This window comes from Myxine glutinosa, chromosome 8 (assembly GCF_964187855.1).
Source record: "Myxine glutinosa chromosome 8, kmMyxGlut1.1, whole genome shotgun sequence".
In the NCBI taxonomy this organism is placed as follows: Eukaryota; Metazoa; Chordata; class Myxini; order Myxiniformes; family Myxinidae; genus Myxine; species Myxine glutinosa.
Window position 1 is genome coordinate 25480761 of NC_136268.1, and position 21824 is coordinate 25502584.

At 45.8% G+C, this 21824-nt stretch overlaps 1 protein-coding gene across 6 annotated transcripts in view; it reads right to left on the reverse strand.

The window, feature by feature from the left end:
* The window catches only part of LOC137432323 (tetraspanin-4-like), a 154134-nt gene that overhangs the window by 13797 nt on the left and 118513 nt on the right, over nt 1–21824 (reverse strand). The gene's annotated exons all lie outside the window — the stretch shown is intronic.

Below are 21824 nucleotides of genomic sequence, written 5' to 3' on the forward strand. Positions count from 1 at the left end.
ATCTTTACCTCATTATACATACATGTGCCAAGTTTGACTAAAATCCCTTTAACCATTCCAAAGTTATTACGAAAACCGATCACAGACGGACGGACAGCCGGAGGCGACTTCGTCGGCAGAGGTATAAAAATGAATGTGATTTCCAAAGTTACTTTTGTTTAGTTCTTATCAGGAATCAGGATGTTTAGTTATTTTAAAATCATTGTTATGAATTCATTCATCATTGTTATGTGCAGTAAAAAATGTTAGAACCAGAAGGGCACTCAGTACAGCACCAACCTCCGCCAGGCTGATTAGTTTACCTTTCATACCTACTGATAGGCCGGATCTGGATCTGGACCTGAACCTGAACCAAAATTTAATCGGCTTGTTCTTGTCATCTAACCATCTCATCCACCAACTTTTTGAGATATCGTGCTATATATCGTTTTAGTCTCATCGCTCAATGGTGAAGAATCGCTTTAAAAAAAAATTCTCGTAACCGGATTCAGATATTCACCAAAATTGAATCAATTTGTTCTTGTCCCACACACAAACTGTCCACGAAGTTTCATCAGAATCTGTCCCCAACTTTTTGATTTATCGTGCTGTATATCGTTTTTGGCCCCGTCTCTCAATGGTGAAGAATCACTTTAAAATTCTGATATCCGGAACCTGATTCAGTTATTCACCAAAATCGAATCAATTCGTCCTTGTCACACACCCAACCTGTCTATCAAGTTTCATCAGAACCTGTCCCCAACTTTTTGAGACCGCGCTATATATCGTTTTTGGCCCCGTCTCTCAATGCTGAAGAATCACTTTAAAATTCTGATATCCGTAACCCGATTCAGTTATTCACCAAAATCGAATCAATTCGTCCTTGTCCCACACCCAACCTGTCTATCAAGTTTCATCAGAATCTGTCCCCAACTTTTTGAGACATCGTGTTATATATCGTTTTTGGCCCCGTCTCTCAATGGTGAAGAATCACTTAAAAATTCTGATATCCGGAACCTGATTCAGTTATTCACCAAAATCGAATAAATTCGTCCTTGTCCCACACCCAACCTGTCTATCAAGTTTAATCAGAATCTGTCCCCAATTTTTGAGACATCGTGCTATATATCGTTTTTGGCCCCGTCTCTCAATGGTGAAGAATCACTTTAAAATTCTGATATCCGGAACCTGATTCAGTTATTCACCAAAATCGAAGCAATTCGTCCTTGTCCCACACCCAACCTGTCTATCAAGTTTAATCAGAATCTGTCCCCAATTTTTGAGACATTGTGCTATATATCGTTTTTGGCCCCGTCTCTCAATGGTGAAGAATCACTTTAAAATTCTGATATCCAGAACCTGATTCAGTTATTCACCAAAATCGAAGCAATTCGTCCTTCTCCCACACCCAACCTGTGTATCAAGTTTCATCAGAATCTGTCCCCAACGTTTTGAGACATCGTGCTCGATATCGTTTTTGGCCCCGTTTCTCAATGGTGAAGAATCACTTAAAAATTCTGATATCCGGAACCTGATTCAGTTATTCACCAAAATCGAATCAATTCGTCCTTGTCCCACACCCAACCTGTCTATCAAGTTCCGTCCGACTCCGTCCATAACTGTTTGAGATATCCTGCTCACATTCAGACAATAAGACAAAACAGATAGGGGGTGGAAACATAACCTCTGTCCACCTTCAGTGGCGGAGGTAATGTTACATTCATATGTCCGGCCCTCAGTAAGTTTAACAATAGCTGTTGCGGCCCTCCGACTAGGAAACCTCTCTCCCCTCACTCCCAAGATTAGACCTTTAAATCCCTGCTGGAAGAGGCATATATGACCTGTATTAATCCCTGACAAATGCCATTGCATTTTCTGAGCCGAAACAACGGACTTGGAGACTTTGCCTTTTGGCAAAAGAATGAGGAAAATGGAGGAGTGGGTTTAGTTGGTTGTGCATTTGTGTTTCCCACTCTGTGGACTTTGCAATTTTGGTGATTACAGTGGATGCAATTTACAGAGAAAGTAAAGAGAAAAAAAATCCCTAATGGCCCATCATCCAGCTGACGCAAAGTTCCCTTTGCACACCATTTCACCCAAAACATCGCTGCATTGGCGATGCCGAAGCAAAACCGGACGAATACTCCGGCGTGAGCCAAGAATGAATGATGAGACCCTTAAAGGAAAGGATACATTTGTAGACAATTCTATCATCACCAGATATCTGCTGTCCTCTTTGCCCAGAAAATAGCCAGCTTATCTTCAGCAACTACAAGATTTGCCGAAGAAAATTACATTGTGAGGAATGCTTGAATGGACACACACGTTCGGAAATAGCACATCATCCAGGAGAACCCAAGCTCCTGCACAAGGATGCTTTGAAATCAGGAAAAAGCAAGGCAAGGTCATAAACATGGGAGGACTCGACAGATACAGGTCGTAAACATGGGATGACTCGTCAGAAAATCCACAAAAGGGGCATCAGTGAGTTCTGCCCATCAACATTCTACTTCAATGGATGTTTTGTGGGAAGTGTCCAGTGGCGCACCCTCGACCAAATGCCCCCAACAGAATCATCAATGGGTCATCCTGTTGATCCTGAGAAGGCCCACGGGGAAGGACGTCTCTCCATCAGGACCTTTGTGATCCTTCAAGAAGTTGGCATTAACCACCTTGACACAGAGGACCTTTTTAGGATGGACCTCAATGAAGAAAGAGTCCATCTGTGACACAAAAATGTCCATCTGCGAAGCCTCAAATGGAAGGGCTGATCAGAGACAATGTTTGAATTTGGAGAAAAGAAAAAAAATCTTTAAAAATTACATATTCCGCCCCAGAATGCTCGGCACGTATGCGCAAATCCCCAGACATAGTGATCTTTGCGGTCAAAATTACATATTCTGCCCCAGAATGCTCGGCACGCATGTGCAAATCCCCAGACATAGTGATCTTTGCGGTCAAAATTACATATTCCGCCCCAGAATGCTCGGCATGCATGTGCAAATCCCCAGACATAGTGATCTTTGCGGTCAAAATTACATATTCCGCCCCAGAATGCTCGGCACGCATGCGCAAATCCCCAGACATAGTGATCTTTGGGGTGAAAATTACATATTCCGCCCCAGAATGCTCGGCATGCATGTGCAAATCCCCAGACGTAGTGATCTTTGGGGTAGGTGAACTGCTATTGTGCCTGCGCAATAAATATCGTGACATAAAATTGTTCACAAAGCTTCTAAAAGAAGGTGAAAATACTTCGAAAAGAACCCGAGATAATGTCAAGCTCTGTACAACAAAAGATTGGGGGGGGGGGGGGGGGAACATTCATGTCTCAGGCTTGTGAAGGCACAGGTAAGTTTAAAATCAATTTTTCGAGAGGTCTTTACTGTGAATCATGTTGGGGCTGGGAGTTAGGAGGGGGGCAGTGGGAGCTTTGAGGGCTGTTACTGTTTGGTTCTGGGGCAACAAGAGCAAGTATGAGATTTTTGCATCTTTTGCTGAAAGGAGAAGTGTGTGTGTGTGTGTGTGTGTGTGTGTGTGTGTGTGTGTGTGTGTGTGTGTGTGTGTGTGTGTGTGTGTGTGTGTGTGTCTGCCGCCACTCACTTCCATCAACAGGAAATGGTAGGAGCTCGACAGCTCGTATCCATGGATATTTCTCGCATTTCCTAAATTTTCACGAGTGTGATGTGTATCCGGGAACAACAATTATGGTTAATAATTTTTTTAATCGTCGTTCTTTCGTTTAAATGTTGCAAATAATGTTTAAAAGACGATTTCACTTTTATTTCACTCTCACAATGGCGGGTTAAAAGAGCCCCGTCTCCGCAGAAGTGAGTCGCTGAAAACGCACAGCGCATGCGCGAAAGGCCTCGTAAGCACTCCTATGTCATTTTGAAATTCCCGTCAAGATTCTACTCAATAAACATGAACAAATTCCCACTAAACTTTGCAATGGCCTTTACCAACCACATACCTATGTCTGCTGTAGCTGTTATAGCACCACTTTTCCACACAGTTACACCGGAATCCAACAATCACACAAGCACAAAAATGCAGCATTCAAAAAGTGCTGAATGACGGGCCTATCATTACAAGCAATCCAAAAGGAGTTATGGGAAACTGGCCATGAAGAAATATTCAAGTGTTAAAAGAGCACAGACCCCGCTGAAAATCAAAACACTGCACAGCCAGACCTGTATAATCACCTTGATATAACCGAGGCAATAAGAATAGATATACTCCAGATCAACAGGGAAAAGCTCAACATTAGCCTTGCCCATCAGCATGCTGCAGCCCAAACAGCACCAGGGAACTCCAAATAGAACTTCCTCACCAAGTAGCCATGGCACAATAGGCATAGACGAGAACCACCAGTTTTGCTCTGAACGTCGACCCACGTTGGACCTCCTTTGGCCACAGGTCGGCGCAGAAATTCTGGCTTTAACGAACGCTTGCCATTCCAGAAAAAAAAAAGTCAACAAAAAAGGATGCATTAACAAGTACTGCCACCGATGGTTGTAGAATCCCAATAGTGTCACAACAGGGAGGCCACAAAGCTGTTAATGGCCGCCATCACTCAGCCAGGATAAGAGTTGGCAAAGTAGCTCTTTCAACAGAGGAAGTACCTTCAAATGTTTTCACCAAAACCATGACAGTCTTTTTTTTCCAGAGAAAAGTGCTGATTGCCGAGATAGACTCCAAAATTTTTCTGTCGGAGTAGATCCATTTCCAGGGAGGAGAGGAAGGGCAAGATCTATGGTCCGAGACAGTGGCCCACATAGAGGAAACCCCAGTCTCGCAGGGAAAGGTGAGCACAGATCAGCGCTAACTTTCAAACTAACCATGTTAGAGTACAGCATCCTAATACCAGAACAACGGAAAGGACCAAAAGTAAACACAAAGCACAGCAAACTGAAAACAGTGATCTAAATCACCAAATGCTTTAAAGAAAAATAGGGCCTCTCCTCCAAATCCTTGACGGGGCACAGTTAGATCATGGATGAGAAATGTTATGAAGTGAAGATGGGGGACAGGTGACGGTGCGATAGCATGATGGCTCACATAGAGTTCACCATTCTGGAGGTGCTTGTTGCAAACATGGAGGTCAGGCCCCAAGAGACCATAAAATGAAGGTGGCAGCCAATCTATTGCATGTGCCTTCCTAACAATTATACTATTAAGCATCAAACCGAGCTCCTCGAGAGCAATGTGGGAAGGAAGTTCATGTACAGTCGTGGCCAAAAATATTGGCACCTTTGAACTTTTTTCAAATAATGCACCATTTCTTCCAGAAAATTGTTGAAATAAAAAAATATTTTGGTATTCACATATGTATTTCTTTGGTTTGCAGTGAAACAAAACAAAAAAGCTGAAAAAATTACTTAAATCGTAGCTTATGCCACACAGAAATTCTAAAATGGCCCGGACAATATCATTGGCACCTTTTAGAAGTTGTTGGAAATAATTAGATGTAAAGCAGGTGATTCTCCCTTACTTTGGAATTGACCTCACCTGCAGTGAGTTGCAGGTGCCTGCAATATAAAAATCACTCAATCAACCAGTTTGAATAGAGAAAAGGAGGAATTCTGCTGTTTTGTGTCACTGTGTGTACCACAAAGAGCATGGAGAAAATAAAGAAAACCAGAGAATTGTCGGAGGAGGTCAGACACAAGATTGAAGCCAAATATGGACAATCTCAAGGCTACAAGTTCGTCTCCAGAGACCTTGATGTTGCTGTGTCCACAGGTAGTTTAAGGCCCATGGCACTGCAGCAAACCTCCCTGGGCATGGCCGTAAGAGAAAACATGATTGAAGATCGCAGCGAAGGATTGTTCAATGGTGGAGAAAGCACCTCGATCAACTGCCAAACAGATTCAAGCTGACCTTGATGTTGCTGTGTCCACAGGTAGTTTAAGGCCCATTGCACTGCAGCAAACCTCCCTGGACGTGGCCGTAAGAGAAAACTTGATAGAAGTTCGCAGCGAAGGATTGTTCCAATGGTGGAGAAAGCACCTCGATCAACTGCCAAACAAATTCAAGCTGACCTTCAGACACAAGGTACAACAGTTTCAACTCGCACCGTCCGTTGCCAACTCAATGAAAGGGGGTTCTGTGGTAGGAGACCCAGGACTGAGAGAGAGACATAAGTAAGCCTGACTCGAGTTTGCGAAAAACACCTGAACAAGCCAAAATCCTTCTGGGAGAATGTCCTGTGGACAGATGAGACCAAATTGGCGCTTTTTGGTAAAGCACATCATCTCTATTTTTACAGAAAACAAAATGAAGCCTTCAAAGAAAAGAACACCTTCCCTACAGTCAAACATGGAGGAGGTTCAATGATGTTTTGTGATTTTTGTGTTGCCTTTGGCACTGGGTGCCTTGAATGTGTGCATGGCATCATGAAATCAGGAGATTGCCAAGGCATTTTGGAGCGCAATGTTCAACCCAATGTCAGAAAGCTGGGTCTTCGTCAAAGGTCATGGGTCTTGCAGCAGGACAATGATCCCAAACACACTTCAAAAAGCACGCAGGAATTGTTCAACATAAAACGCTGGACTGTTCCGAAGTGGCCAGCAAATGAGTCCAGATCTAAATCCCATTGAACACCTGTGGGGAGATCACAAAACAGCAGTTGGGAGAAGGCACCCTTCAAATCTGGGAGAACTGGAGCAGTTGGCACAAGAAGAGTGGGTCAAACTGCCAGGAGAGGTGTCGGAAGCTCATTCATGGCTATAGGAAGCGCTTGACTGCAGTTATTTTGTCCAAAGTCTGTGCAACCAAATATTAAGTCTAGGGTGTCAATAATTTTGTCAATGCCATTTATTTTTCTTTTCTGATTAAAAAGGATATTTTAAGTTCTGAATCAAAAACAAAGGTCTGTAATATTAACAGTGAAATAAAGAATTGTGGAGATCAAATACTTTTGTCAATTTCAACTTATTTTAGAGAAAATTGTGAGTTATTTGAAAAAAGTGCAAGGGTGCCAATATTTTTGGCCACGACTGTAAATGCTAACCTCAGACAGTGAAGGTAAAACAGAAGTGAACACATTGACCAATTCACAATCGATATTACTCCCAATGTAAATGTCAGACAACCTAATCATGACCATGTGCACCACCCTCGATTACTCAAAATCAGGGTAACACAGGATTGCAATTTGCTTCTGACTCCAAAAAATACTGCCAAAAGAAATGAGAAGGACTATCTAAATTAAGATATGTGCGTCATCCCTACTCTTAATCGAATGTGTTCCCCTCTGACCTTGACTTTAGCTAAGTATTCATCTCAAATTATAGTCGACATTGCCCGATCCGATTTCCAAACCCGAGTGAGCTCTGGTCAGAATCTGCAGTTCCGAGGTATGGAATGAAGATTTTGCTTATCACAAGTATAACAAGCGTTACACCTAGGTCCCCCGTCGGGGATGTGATGTGAGTTGACAAAGTGGAACACGCAGAAAACATGCTATGATATGATATTTCGCTCAAGGTTCAGACATACATGGAGGCGGCCATCTTGGATTTTGACGTGGCGACCCAATTTTCAATAGCATTCTTCCTTATGCCTAGATACACCCACACACCAGAGGGTACTTCGCTTATTTTTCAAGATATTTCGCTCACAAGGTTCAGACATATATATGGTGGCGGCCATCTTGGATTTTGACATGGCGACCCAATTTACAATAGCGGTCTTCCTTATGCCGAGATACACCCACACACCAAATTAGAAGTTGGTACTTCGCTTATCTTTCAAGATATTCATCTCACAAGATTCAGACATACATGGCGGCGGCCATCTTGGATTTTGACATGGCGACCCAATTTTCAATAGCGTTGTTCCTTATGCCTAGATACAACCACACACCAGATTAGAAGTTGGTACTTCGCTTATTTTTCAAGATATTCATGTCACAAGGTTCGGACATACATGGCGGCCGCCATCTTGGATTTTGACGTGGCGACCCAATAGATACACCCACACACCAGATTAGAAGTTGGTACTTCGCTTATTTTTCAAGATATGCAGGTTACAAGGTTCAGACATACATGGCATCAGACATACATGGCGGCGGCCATCTTGGATTTTGACGTGGCGACCCAATTTTAAACAGCGTTCTTGCTTGTGCCTAGATACACCCACACACCAAATTAGAAGTTGGTACTTCGCTTATTTTTCAAGATATTTCGCTCACAAGGTTCAGACATATATATGGTGGCGGCCATCTTTGATTTTGACGTGGCGACCCAATTTTCAATAGCCTTCTTCCTTATGCCGAGATACACCCACACACCAAATTAGAAGTTGGTACTTCGCTTATTTTTCAAGATATTCATCTCACAAGGTTCAGACATAGATGGCGGCGGCCATCTTGGCTTTTGACGTGGCGACCCGATTTTGAACAGCGTTCTTCCTTGTGCCTAGATACACCCACACACCAGATTAGACGTTGGTACTTCGCTTATTTTTCGGAATATTTCGCTCACAAGTTTCAGACATATATATGGTGGCGGCCATCTTTGATTTTGACGTGGCGACCCAATTTTCAATAGCGTTCGTCCTTCTGCCGAGATACACCCACACACCAAATTAGAAGTTGGTACTTCGCTTATTTTTCAAGATATTCATCTCACAAGGTTCAGACATAAATGGCGGCGGCCATCTTGGATTTTGACGTGGCGACCTAATTTTCAATAGCGTTCTTCCTTATGCCTAGATACACCCACACACCAGATTAGAAGTTGGTACTTCGCTTATTTTTTTTTTTTTTTTTTTTTTTTTTTTTTTTTTTGTATACAAGGTCGAGGCTCGTGAAAGAGCGAACATTAATCACACAGAAAGACAAACCGACACATAAAACATATAACATAGGGAGCGGTAGACAAGATGGGGAGAGAGGGGGAAGGACACAAACACAACATTTGAGAGCAGGGACCGAGAGACATGGAGACATCGAGAGATCTGAGAGAGGGCGAGGGCTTTGGGGGGGGGGGGGGGGGGGCGTGGGAAGGGGGCGGTGGGAGAGGTATAAAACATATGGACACTGCCAGGACTTCCAGGAAAGAAGTTGGAATTTCAAACAAGGTGGATCTGGGGTGAATTAGCGGGGGTAGAAAAGATCAAGGTTTTGGATGGGGGAAGATAAGAGATGGTGGTGAACAGCTGTTTTAAAGACCTGGAGGGAGGAGTGGGATTGAAGGGAGTGAGGGAGTTTGTTCCAGAGGCGGGAGAAAAGAGGAATGAAAGAGTGAAGGTGAGCAGAGAGCCGAGATTTCGGCAGTTTAACCATCAGAGGGTTGCTGGCAGATCTTGTGCGACCTGTAGGAATATTTGGGGGACAGAGCACAGAGAGAGCTGGGGGTGCAACGCCGGAGAGGAGTCGGTAGAAGACAGAAAGACCACCTACCTGCCTGCGGTGAGTGAGTGAAAGGCCCTCAGAGATAGCTTCATCGCGGGAGATTCCAATAATTCTGAAAGCTTTGGTTTCAACAGCGTGAAGCCGAGCTAGGTGTGAGGCAGGAGCACCGGCCCATAGGGGAGAACAGTATTCCATTGAGCTGCGGATGAAAGCCTTGTATGTGGTGAGGAGCTCAGGTGTGCCGAGGAAGGACTTCGCACGACGGAGGATGCCCAGTCGGCGACTGGCTTTGGAGGCCAGCTTGGAAATGTGGTTTTCCCAAGAAAGATCATGGCAGATAGTGAGACCCAAAATCTTGAGCGACAGAACTTCTTGGAGAGGATTGTTGAGAAAGTAGATGGGAGGGTTGTCCAGTCGATCTTTTCGGAGAGACATAGTAAGAGTGTGAGATTTGTCAGGATTGAAAGACATGTTCCACTTGTTTGACCAGTCTGTGATTTTGTCCAGGTCTTCAGAGAGTGAGGAGGCAGCAGACTGCCGATCTGAGGGAAGAGGAATGGAGCGGCAGAGAGTGGAGTCATCAGCAAAGAGATAGAGAGGATTTTCGAGAGAGTCAGAGAGATCATTGATGAAGACCAGAAAAAGCAAGGGGCCCAGAACACTGCCTTGGGGAACTCCAGCCTGAACAGGAAGAGGAGATGAGAGAAACCCATTCAGGGCCACACGTTGACGACGACTAGAGAGGAAGTCCGCCAGCCATGCGTGGAGATTTCCATGGATACCAAAGGAGGAGAGTTTGGTGAGCAGAGCGGGGTGCCAGACCGTGTCGAAGGCACGTGATATGTCGAGGGAGACAGCTCTAATTTCCTGTTTGGCATTGAGGACCTCCATCCATTGTTGAGACAGCAGAAGCAGCATGTCCAGAGTAGAGTGACCTGGTCTGAAACCAAATTGATGATCAGAGATCAAGCCATTGGAGAAGAGGAAAGATTTCATATCCGAAGCAATGATGGATTCCATGACTTTGCTGATAATTGGGAGAAGGCTGATTGGTCTGTAGTTGCTAGGATCTGTTTTTGCACCTTTTTTGTGCAAAGCGGTGATGTTGGCTGATTTCCAAGCAGATGGCAGTTGACCTTGAGCAAAAGAGAGGGTGAAGAGAACAGAGAGAGGGTGAGATAGAGCAGCAGAGCAGGATTTTAGGACCCGTGGGCTGATGCCGTCGGGTCCAGTTGCAGAATCAGAGTCGAGGGTTGACAGAAACTTTTCCACCTTGTCAGGAGGAAAGGACACGGAGTCCAGGAGCAGCAGGGTACGACTGGGTATGGTGGGTACAGAGAGGGATGGGTTTGGGACACAAGATTTAGAGGCAAACACAGAGTTGAGGCATTCAGCTTTTTCACGTGCGGAGTCAGCTGTGTAGCCGTTTGAGGTAAGGGAGGGGATGGAGGGGGAACAAACACCAGAAACGGATTTGACCAGACGCCACCAGGATTTGGAAGAGGGAGACAGATAAGAGAGTTCGGTCTTGAGAACGCAGAGATATTGTTTCCTGGCTCTCCTGAGGGTGGACACACACTTGTTTCGGGCTTTGTGAAAGGAAATGAGATTTCCTTCCGTTGGATTTGCTTTCCAGGAGACGAAGGCAAGTTGTTTCTGGGCAACAGCCTCACCACAAGATTCCGTGTACCATGGACGGGAGGAAGGGTATGACAACTGAAGACGAGATGGGATAAATCTGTGCATGAGAGAGAGCAATTTACTTTGGAAGAATTCCCAGGATGAGTTGATGTCAGAGGTGGTAGAAATGGGAGACCAGTCCAGATGATTGATGGCTGCTTGAAGACCGTGCCAGTTGGCCTGAGTGAAATGCCAGACTCGTCGACGCTGAGCAGGCTCCCTGAGGATGGTCAGAGAGATGTCCACTTTAACAAGGACATGATCAGATGATCCGATCGGAGCAGAAGAAGAGCAGCAGACATTTTCAGGGAAGTTAGTCATAACCAAGTCCAGAAGAGAAGATGTTCCGTTGACTGAGATCCGGGTCGGGAAATTGACAGATTGTGTCAGTCCCAGTGAGTCGCAGAAGTCCTTTGCTGAGGAGCCATGGCTGGTGAGAGAGGTACCCACACCCAGCCAACTGGCATGATGACAGTTGAAATCACCACATATGAGGAAGAGAGAGTTGGGATGAGTAGATAGAAGTTGGTCCATATCATCAGACAGCGAGATGTAGATGGAGTCATCACTGTTTGGTGGACGGTACAACACACATATGAACAAGAGGTGGGAGCGAAGGGGAAGCCGTAGCCAGAGGTATTCCTGGGGGTGAGGTGGAGAGAGTGCAGTGCAGGGCGAGTGAGGAAGAGAGTTTTTGATAAAGATAGCAACCCCGCCTCCAGGACGAGGCTCAGGTCTATCATACCGGAGGAGGGAGTAGCCCGGGAGAGATACTATGGAATCAGAGACATCATAAAGGAGGAAAGTTTCTGTTAAGCAGATCACGTCTGGTTTGACAGAAGCAACCTGTATGGGGAGATCAGTTAAGTTTGAACGAAGGCCCCGGATGTTTGAGGTCCATACCGTTAATGAAGAGGAAGGGGGAGCATCAGATACAGAACAGGGGGGAGGAGGGGTAGGGTAAGATGTGGAAGAGGTGGAAGAGGTAGGGAGAGCTGTTGAAGGTGTGTCAGAGATTTCAGAATAGCTCGGAGAAAGGGAAGGATGGGGCGGACAAAAGGTTTGATGGTGATTGGGTGAGCCACAATGAGGTGTTATTTGAGGAGGGGGAAGAGCGAGGCAGAAGGTTGGGGGAGATGGAGGTGAGAGTTTGAAGGGGGAAGAAGCGGGGAGGACGCTTTGAGGAGGAGGAGTGAGAGGGGGGAAATTGAGAAGCAATGAGGGTGGGGAGATTTGAAGGGGAGGGGTGAGGGGGAAGTTTGGGAGGGAAGGGGCAAGGGGAGGGATTTGAAAGGGATGGGATATGGGGGAGATTTGGAGGGGAGGGGTGAGGCAGGAGTCTCGGAGGGGAGGGGCGAGGGGGCGTCTTGGCGGGGAGGGGTGAGGGGGTCGTTTAGGAGGGAGGGGGCAAGGGGGGAGATTTGAAAGGGATGGGTGATGGGGAAGATTTGGAGGGGAGGGGTGATGGGGAAGATTTGGAGGGGAGGGGTTATGGGGAAGATTTGGAGGGGAGGGGTGAGATTGGATTTTTGAAAGTGTACGATTTATGGGAAACGAACATTTATTGCAAAATGCGTTGCTTGTGACCTTCGAGTTAAAAATACGTTTAAGGACGCTGGATGGAGGATGGAGTGCAGGAGAGTTTAGGGAATGTAGAAAAAAGGCACTATAGGAGATGGATATTTTTTTTGGGATGAATTGATTTGGTGAGCAAGTCGAAAGCAGCCTTTTAAAGAAGAAGAAGAAAAGGGTGTTATAAAATATGACGGAATACATAACTTGAGGGGAAAGTGTAAACATTGAAGGTTAATGAGTGAAAACTATCTGGGGAAATGGGGGAGAAACACGTGGTCGAAGAACGAACGAACGAATAAGAATGAATAAACGAATGATAACAGAGAAGGAAAATGTTTTTTTTTTTTTTTTTTTTTTTTTTTGAGTTGAGATTTACACAAGGAAGTAGGCTATGGGTGAAAAGTCTGGGAATACAGAGAACGAAAGTTATTGGATCACAAAAGACGGACCGCTGAGAGAAAAACAAAGCCTCAAGGTTGTACAGTGCACACTGTACAAGGCCTCAAGACACGACACGGCAAACAGACGATCAATTTATGAAAGATAAACACCGAGAAACAACCAAAGTTGCACACAATAACTTCACACACCGAAAGATAAATACAGTTTCGACAAAATACAATTGTGAACAGACTTAACTTCGAAAAACGTGGAGACCGTGTGGAGCTTCGAAAATTCCTGCCGCCGTCTCCAAGCACGCCGTCTCCAACCCAATATGCAGGTTACAAGGTTCAGACATACATGGCATCAGACATACATGGCGGCGGCCATCTTGGATTTTGACGTGGGTTGCACCCACACACCAAATTCGAATGCGGTCCTTCGCTTACGCACGCACGCACACACACACACACACACACACGCCCGCACGGACGGACGGACACACGGACGGAGGGGAAAGCCATAAGTCCCCCTTTCGCTCCGCTGTGCGACGGGGGACAACAAGAAAGAGCAATCAGATTGCAGACCCTCACCAGGACGTGTTTTCAGTGGTTTTGAAGGCTTTTGTAGTAAAACAAATATGGCGACCGAAGCACGTGACCGATGACGTCATCTTTTTTTTCCTCCATGAATTTATCCCGAAATAATGCTCAAGAAATTTCATCTTGATAGGATGAAGTTTTGTACTTGTCGAATTATGACGTCATAATGGAGGCACATATGACATCATCATTGACATATTTTATTTCCCATGGAGAGTTATTTACAATGAGCCATGTCTCTATTTTTATATGCAGAGCTTTCGGAGATAGAGGTGCAAACATTTTCGGTTTTTCCAAGATGGCACCCGAACCACGTGACCTATGACGTCATAATTATCATTAAAAATTTATACAGGTGGAGTTGCACCTATGGTGAAAATTTGCTGTCAATCGGACCAATGGTTGCAGAGAAAACCATATTTATTCTGTGCGGACAAACAGACAGACAAACAAAAAACGGACTCAAATGCAATAACCTCTCCTCTGGCGAGGGTAATAATACATGATAACAGGAGTAACTAGAACGGTACTCAGTAGAGCGCACACCTCCGCCAGGCTGAACAGTTTATGTTTTGTATCCCACTGATAGACCGGATCTGGATTCGGACCTGAACCAAAATCTAATAACTTGTTTTTGTCACCGAACCAACTCGTCCACCAAGTTTATTCTGAACTCATCCATAACTTTTGATGCCTCTGCCGACAAAGTCGCCGGAGGCATTATGTTTTCTGATTGTCCGTCCGTAGGTACGGGCTAAACGTCGTTTTTCTCAGCAACCACATGTCCAATCGAGACGAAAATTTCAGGGTAGGAGTGACACCCATGCAGAATGTTTTTATGATTATTGTGACGTCATATGTCGCGTTGTATGGCAGCCATCTTGGATTAAAAGCAAGTAATTAAACAATTATTTCTCAGAAACCGCTGAATGGAAAAATTTGAAACTTCACACATTGTAAAGTATTTCCAATGGGGAACAAAAGCATTGTAATGATGACATCATAGGTGAAGTGGTATACCAGCTAAAAAAGTTTTAATCGAATTCCTTATCTTAAAAATCAGAAATTGCATGCACATGATCTATGATCCATTTGTATTGAAATATTAAATTTATGACATCATAGGTCACATGGTTTGGCAGCCATATTGGATTGAAGGAAAATATTAAATAATTATATCTCTGAGACCGCTCACTCTATCGATGCGAATTTTTACAAATATCATCAAACAGCACTGTTGCATATAGTTTTAAAATGATCTCATAGGTCACGTGGTTTGGCAGCAATCTTGGATAGAAAAACGAACCTCATCCGATCAACACGAAACTTCACAAACGTGATCCCCTACCCATACATATGCAGAGTGATGGCATCTACCCGTTGTGGGACTATGCGGAGGCATATTGGTGACAGTCGCATTGTTCTAATTTAAATATCATGTTGTATATCGCTTTTCACCCAATATCTCAAAGGTGAAGAATCATTTTAAAATTAAATAATTCTCGTATATGAATCCATATTTAAATCTCCACCAATATCGATTAGTCCTCGTCACACACACACGGTGTGTACCCCGATTTAGAATAGGTACACCGTATCCCTGCGCATCGTAAGAGGCGACTAAGGGTTGGCGTCAGGAAGGGCATCCGGCCATAAAAACATTGCCTCAAACAGGGAACCATGATTGTCATGGGGCCCGCAAGGCTAACCCCCGCTCTAGCGGGGAAAATGGCCTTAAAACGATCATTCATATATACACACACAACGTCTTCACCAAGTTTCGTCCAAATCCGTTCATAACTTTTTGAGATATCCCGCTATGTATCGTTTTGGCCCCGTCTCCCAATGGTGAAGAATCACTTTTTAAAATCCTAGTAGCCGGATCCGAATCCGGATCTTCACCAAAATCCAATCATTTGGTCCTTGTCACATACGCAAAATCTCTGCCAAATTTCGTCCGAATCCGTCCACAACTTTTTGGGATATCTTGTTCACAAACAGACAGACAGACAGGGGTGAAAACATAACCTCCTTCCACCTTCAGTAGCGGAGGTAAACATAGAACTTGTCCAATCTTGCCAAAGTCACCAAATCTTGTTAACAGCGACATCAAGTGAGCATCCAATGTGGTGCATTCGCCAGGTCCAAAGTAACAAACACGGACGGAGGGGAAAAACCATAGTCCCCCTTTCGCTCCGCGGTGCGACGGAGGACAATAAGTATGAAGTAATTCATTGTGAGGTAAGACATGCGTCACTACAACGTGGAGACAGATATTTATTTTCCCTGCCCTCCTGTTAGCTTATCTGTAATTCGAATTCCAGATAACGTATTGTCATCCCTGCACCGTCCGTCCGTCCGTCCATCCATCTGTCTCCTATTTCGACTTTTCAGGCCAAACTGCTGGCCAGATTCAGCTGAAATTTGGCAGCAAGGTTCCGCTCGTGACTGGTAACAAGTAACGGGGATTGTAAAGCTCGTTCCGGTCACGTGACTGGAAGTGTGCCAAAATGGCGGACTTGGTAAATTCCTTCAAAAATCTTTTTCGTGAGACCCACCAGTCAGAATGCTACTGAAAATGTGGCAAACAGCTGTGGACCTAGGCTGGTGGTTTTGACACGACCGATGGGACTCGAACCGTGGAACCGGAACGGGCCTGCGGCTGTTAAAATACATTATTTAGCAGAAGGGGAAGTTGGAGGTATAAAAGTACCTCGACAGCCTTCGTGGTACCATGGCACGGAGTATAAAAGTACCATGGCACCATGATCTACCGTCCACAAAGGCGTCGGTTCTGCCGAAGCAGCTTCGTGGCTAGGGTTACAATCCTGGATGGGTCCTCACTCCAATTCAGGAAGTAAAAACCACCTTTAGAGGCCATTTTTCCCCGCAAAGCGGGGGTTGGCCTTTTTCGGGAGCCGTGGTTGTTGTTGTTTTTCGTCCCCTTTTTGAAGCAATGTTTTACGGCCAGATGCCCTTCCTGACGCCAACCCTTTTTGTCGCCTTTAACGACAAACAGGGAATTACCAGTGAGCTGGTACTCAATTAGCCGACCTCGGAAGGATGACAGGCTGAGTCAACCCCCCTGGCGTTAATTCAGCGATCGACCGGGATTCGAACCCAGGATCCTAGGATCCTAAGCCGGCACCCTAGCCGCTAGCCCAACACCAGGGAACCAGGGTTCAATTCAGGAAGTCAGAGCAGGAATTTGTTTTGGGTGCCAGCGATAGCTCACCTCTATTCACAGTAGGATCTTTAACATTCACCAACTAATGCCAGCAGATGGGACACCCATTTTAATGTCCATCCGAGGGACGACAAACACATCGATGAATCACTCTGCCGGTAAATCACTAGGATGACAGTTTATAGCTAAACAGGCCAACCTGATTGTTAAACAGGGAATGCGAAACAGGCCCACCCATAGGTAGAGAGAGGTATTTGTATAAAGTGCAATGCAGACCGACTAGAATTAATGCGCTTTTCTTGCCTCAAGAAAGTTCACCATTTCCATGTCTAAACCATTCAAAATTCATTTTACGAGTCATTAATCCTTTAAAAAAACACTATCTCGGTGCAAACATGCCACCTGTCACAATAAGTCCAATATTTTCATACGGTGACAGCGTGATTACATCAGTCATGAGAATGAACCAGACAGAAGGAACCACATTGTGATGAAGAAACCTCATAGGCGAAAGGATGCTGCAATTTGAGGCTTAACAGTACACACGAGTTAAACTCAAATAAACATCCATCACAACCATCAGTTTGTTATTCTGGCTTCGGGTTTTCAAATAAGCGTCATGTGCTGCAACAAAAGGAACCTCGTTTCAGCCACATTATGATGATTAAGGAAAGGAGAGGAAATGCATGCTCAAAAAAAATGACTGATTTGGCTTAAAAGGCAAAGCAAAAATGGTATATTAAAGCTAACAAGATGTTGATGAAATGGGGTAAAATAGTGTTCAATGTAACCAGCGACTCTTAGAGCCTTATAACAATAATTAAGGGGAACATCAGCAGTGACAAAATGTGGAGCAGTACGTCAGAAGGTCCCACAGAAGCAGGTTCTAAAAAGGCTGAAGAAGTTCCAGCATTCCAGCAAAAAAAGTCACACAGACACGTATATGAAAAAAAAACAAAAAAAAAAAACTTCGATCGCACTCCTCCCTCCAGGTCTTTAAAACAGCTGTTCACCACCATCTCTTATCTTCCCCCATCCAAAACCTTGATCTTTTCTACCCCCGCTAATTCACCCCAGATCCACTTTTTTGAAATTCCGACTTCTTTCCTGGAAGTCCTAGCAGTGTCCATGTGTTTTATACTCCCCCCCCCCCCCCCCCTTCCCATGTCTCCTCCCCCCAAGCCCTCTCCCTCCCACAGATCTTCCGTTGTCCCTGTTCTCTACTGTTGTGCTTGTGTGCTTCCCTCTCTTCCCATCTTGTCTCCCGCTCCCTTTATCTTATGTTTTATGTCAGTTTGTCTTTTTGTGATTAATGTTAGCTCTTACATGAGCCTCGATCTTGCATACAAAAAAAAAAAAAAAATTCAAAAATTCAAAACACAGTAAGCAGTAAAAGATTGGCCTTTGTTTCACAACTGCTTCCTAAAATACCAAGCTCAACAGACAGAGTGCGATGGGGGCAGAGCTCGACAGAGAGATAGAGAGACAGAGAGACAGAGGGACAGAGGAAGTGTCACAGAGAGAGCGTGCGAGCGCGAGCGTGCAAGAGCGCAAAAGAGAGAGAGAGAGAGAGAGAGAGGGCGAGAGAGAGAGGGCGAGAGAGAGAGCGAGAGAGAGAGAGATGGTGTGAGAGCATGACAGAGAGAGAGCTTGAAAGAGCACAACGCAAAGGGAGAGAAAGAGAGAGCATGCGAGAGCACGACGCAGAGAGAGAGAGAGAGAGAGAGGGTGCGATGCAGAAAGAGAGAGCATGCGAGAGCGTGACGCAGGAAGAGAGCATGCGAGACCGCGACACAGAGAGAGAGCGAGCAATAACGCAACACAGAGAGAGAGCATGCGAGAGTGCGGCGCAGAGAGAGAGAGAGTGTGCGAGACCACGACGCAGAGAGAGAGAGAGAGAGAGAGAGAGAGCGTACGAGAGCATGACGCAGAGAGAGAGCATGCAAGAGCATGACACAGAGAGAGAGCCTGCGAGAGCATGATGCATAGAGAGAGCGTTTGAGAGCATGATGCAGAGAGAGCGTGTGAGAGCACGACGCAGAAAGAGAGAGAGCGAGAGCGTGACGCAGAGAGAGAGAGAGAATGTGCGAGAGCATGACACAGACAGAGAGCGTGCGTGAGCATGACACAGAGAGAGAGAGCGTACGAGAGCACGATGCAGAAAGTGTGTGTGAGAACAAGGCAGAGAGCGTGCGAGAGCGAGGCAGGGAGCGTGCGAGAGGGAGACAGAGAGCGTGCGAGAGCACGACAGTGCGTGCGAGAGCGTGACACAGAGCGTGTGAGATCGCGCCACAGAGAGGGTGCGAGAGCCCGGTACAGAGAGAGAGAGAGCATGTGAGAGTGTAACACAGACGGAGAGCATGCAAGAGTGCAGCAAAGCGAGCATGCAAGAGTGAAGCAAAGCGAGCATGCGAGAGCATGACAGAAAGAGAGCGAGTGAGAGCGTGACAGCGAGAGTGCATGCAAGAGTGTGACAGAGAGAGTGCGTGTGAGAATGTGACAGTGAGAGAGAGAGAGAGAGAGAGAGAGAGAGAGAGAGAGAGAGAGAGAGAGAGAGAGCATGACAGGAAAGAGATTGGCAAACCACCCTTTGCATCGCTTACTGCAAGAGCATCAACAGCACAGACACCTGTTAAGGAGGATTGCAAGGTGAAAACAAATTATACAGAGCCCATGTATAATTTCACGACATCTTCAGTTGGACTCATCATTACCATGTATGGTCAAACATAACCTTACCAGTGTCACTAGTCAATAAATGAGAGAAATATACATGCACATGCACCCCAGCTGGCTGCACAGCACTCAACAGGAGCAGCGCAAAATGTTTCTCAAATGGTGATCAACCCACCGCATGGATCCAAAACCAAAATACAAGAATATCTAAAAAAAAACTCAGAATGCCCAAAAAGAATTCCAGTTAATTATGTTATTATCTCAATGGCACTCGACAAAAGGGCTGCCCAGCTCGCACAGCTGTGAAGGGCCAACCTTGGCCCATCAGTGGCCATTCTCTTGGGCTAACGGAGATAACGAATGTTGGGTCGATGTCAACTCACACTCTTTCGTTTAAAAGCCAATGTTGAAACAAAGTTGGAAACATGTGTATGACCAACCACAATAACGCCAACCCAAGCCCAAGATTGGTCCGACGTAGTTGTGCAAACTGGTTTTTTTGGTAGCATCACGGAAGCTTTAAATCCCCTTCATTCGCATGTCCATTCACACAAACTGAGCAGTCGGGATAGAGAGAGGCACAGACAGATAATGTAAATACCAGTCTTTCATAGGATGAAAAATTAATAGTTACCTTTGTGCTGTCATTTACAATTACATCCTTAAACAAATGGAATCCACAACAAGGATGAAAACACAAGTTGGAATGAACAAGTAACTTTGTTACAAACTGCAAACCATTAAAAGTGGAGGAAAATTGAAAACCTCCACGAGCTTCCTCCCACTCGCTGCGTAATGTATGGATGTAGGGATGACCAGCAGGTAAAACACCTGCAGGGAGAATGTGAAGTCGAATGTGCGTGGCCAAGCGCCAAAGTAAGGCTCTGGAGATGAAAGCCCCAACGAGCACCACACGCCATCTGGCATGTTCAGGATCCCGTTACATTAAGGAATTCACTTTCTCTAAATCCGATCGGGAGACTCTCGTGAGGTTTTTCTTTATGAGATCCCAGTGAAGGTTTTGTGAGCATAGGAGAGTGCGACAGACAGAGAGAGAGAGCGCGGCAGCGAACGCAACAGAGAGAAAGAGAAAGTTTGTGAGAGCGCGACAGAGAGAGAGAGAGAGAGAGACAGAGAGTGCATGACCGAGGTAGAGAGAGAGCGAGACAGAGAGAGCGTGGAAGAGAGAGAGAGAGAGCGTGCAAGTGCAAGAGCGCATTAGAGAGAGAGCATGGAAGAGAGAGAGAGAGGGAGCGTGGAAGAGAGAGAGAGAGAGCATGGAAGAGAGAGAGAGGAAGAGAGAGAGAGAGTGTGGAAGAGAGAGAGAGCATGGAAGAGAGAGATAAAGCATGGAAGAGAGAGAGAGAGTGGAAGAGAGAGAGAGAGTGTGTGGAAGAGAGAGAGAGAGAGCATGGAAGAGAGAGAGAGTGTGTGTGTGGAAGAGAGAGAAAGAGAGAGAGAGAGCGTGCGAGCGCAATAGAGAGAGAGAGTGGAAGAGATAGAGAGAGAGTGTGTGGAAGAGAGAGAGAGAGCATGGAAGAGATAGAGAGAGGGAGGGAGAGAGAGAGCATGGAAGAGAGAGGGAGAGAGAGAGAGAAAGAGAGCGCAATAGAGAGAGAGTGTGGAAGAGAGAGAGAGGGAGAGAGTGTGGGAGAGAGAGAGAGAGAAAGAGCGTGACAGAGAGCGAGCGAGAGCATGACAGAGAGAGAGAGAGAGCGAGCGCGAGCATGACAGAGAGAGAGAGCGAGCGCGAGCATGACAGAGAGAGAGAGAGTGTGCGAGAGCCCAATAGAGAGAGAGTGTGTGTGTGTGTGTGTGTGTGTGTGTGCGTGTGTGCGTGCGAGAGCGCACGTGACAGAGAGAGCGCACTTGACAGAGAGAGCGCACTTGACAGAGAGAGCGCACTTGACAGAGAGAGCGCACTTGACAGAGAGAGCGCACTTGACAGAGAGAGCGCACTTGACAGAGAGAGGGCGTGACAGAGAGAGGGCGTGACAGAGAGAGGGCGTCACAGAGAGAGGGCGTGACAGAGAGAGAGAGAGAGCATGCGAGCGCGATGGAGAGAGCGTGCGATAGCCCGACAGAGAGAGAGAGAGAAAGAGCGTGCGAGAGCCCAACAGTGAGAGCATGACAGAGAGAGCATGACAGAGAGAGAGAGAGAGAGAGAGAGAGCGCGTGTGAGAGCGAGAGAGAGAGAGGGAAAAAGAGAGCGCGCACGACAGAGAGAGGGCGTGACAGAGAGAGAGAGAGAGCATGCGAGCGCGATGGAGAGAGCGTGCGATAGCCCGACAGAGAGAGAGAGAGAAAGAGCGTGCGAGAGCCCAACAGTGAGAGCATGACAGAGAGAGCATGACAGAGAGAGAGAGAGAGAGAGAGCATGCGA